At 37.6% G+C, this 969-nt stretch overlaps 1 non-coding gene across 1 annotated transcript; it reads left to right on the top strand.

The window, feature by feature from the left end:
* The first annotated feature begins 443 nt into the window (after positions 1-443).
* LOC112205271 (U7 small nuclear RNA) lies at positions 444-505 on the top strand. Its single transcript, XR_002939172.1, has one exon. It is a non-coding gene; the product is annotated as a U7 small nuclear RNA (small nuclear RNA).
* Positions 506-969: the final 464 nt, after the last annotated feature.

Raw genomic sequence — 969 nt, 5'->3', positions numbered from 1 at the left:
ATGGTCATGTCCATGAATATCTTTAAGCCTCAGTTTCCTCACAACGTATGGACATAATATACTGTTTGTTACTTTCCACCTGGATTGTTATGAGAATTAAATAAGGTAATGTATGCAAAGCAGTTAGCATAGTGCCTGGCATACAGGAAGCTGAGTAATAGAGGCCATTATCAGCATCATCACAACCATCATTGTTACTAAGCTACACACAGTGCCATGCCAGACAATGGGAAAGAAACATGAATAAGGTTCTGCCACCAAGAAGCTCATAGTCTACTCTTAGACACACACATGCTCTAATCCCAGCACTTTGGGAGGCTTAGACAGGTGGATTGCTTGAGGCCAGGAGTTCAAGACCAGCCTGGGAAACACAGTGAGACCCTGTCTCTACAGGAAAAAAAAAAAAAAAAAAAAAAAAAGTTTTTTTAAAGAAACAAACACATACGTGTTACAGGTGTTTTAAAATTTGTCTAGCAGGTTTTCCAATATTTACTGGAAACCCTCCCCCACCTGCCACACACACAAAAGAAAGACACAGACATGTAAACAAATAATAATATAACAAACTCAATCTGACCTTCTGCCCCCATTTTTCTGAATTCCTTATATACAAAAAGGTACAGAGCTATGCCTTTGGATGAATGAACTGAAGCTAATTTTTTTTTTTTTTTTTTTTTTTTACTCAACACACTCCCCAAACCTCTATGAACTGAATCTATGAGTGAAGCTTCATCACTCATTTTTATTCTTAATTCCCCTAAACTATCTGTTATTATTTTATTTTTCTCATGAATAGGAACCACCCATGAGAAAATATGCTGCTTTGGAAATCATAAGAAGCTCATTCTCCGGGTTCAGATAAAACCACTACAAATCAGAACAGCAGATTTAGGACCTCCCACCCCAGTTCAACATACCCACAATTCCATTAAACCTAGGCAGCTTCTAAAAATCTGATATTAGTGGCCA

Source organism: Pan troglodytes, chromosome 14 (genome assembly GCF_028858775.2).
Source record: "Pan troglodytes isolate AG18354 chromosome 14, NHGRI_mPanTro3-v2.0_pri, whole genome shotgun sequence".
In the NCBI taxonomy this organism is placed as follows: domain Eukaryota; kingdom Metazoa; phylum Chordata; class Mammalia; order Primates; family Hominidae; genus Pan; species Pan troglodytes.
Note: the sequence above shows the minus strand (reverse complement) of the source record. Positions and strands in the feature narration are given on the sequence as shown.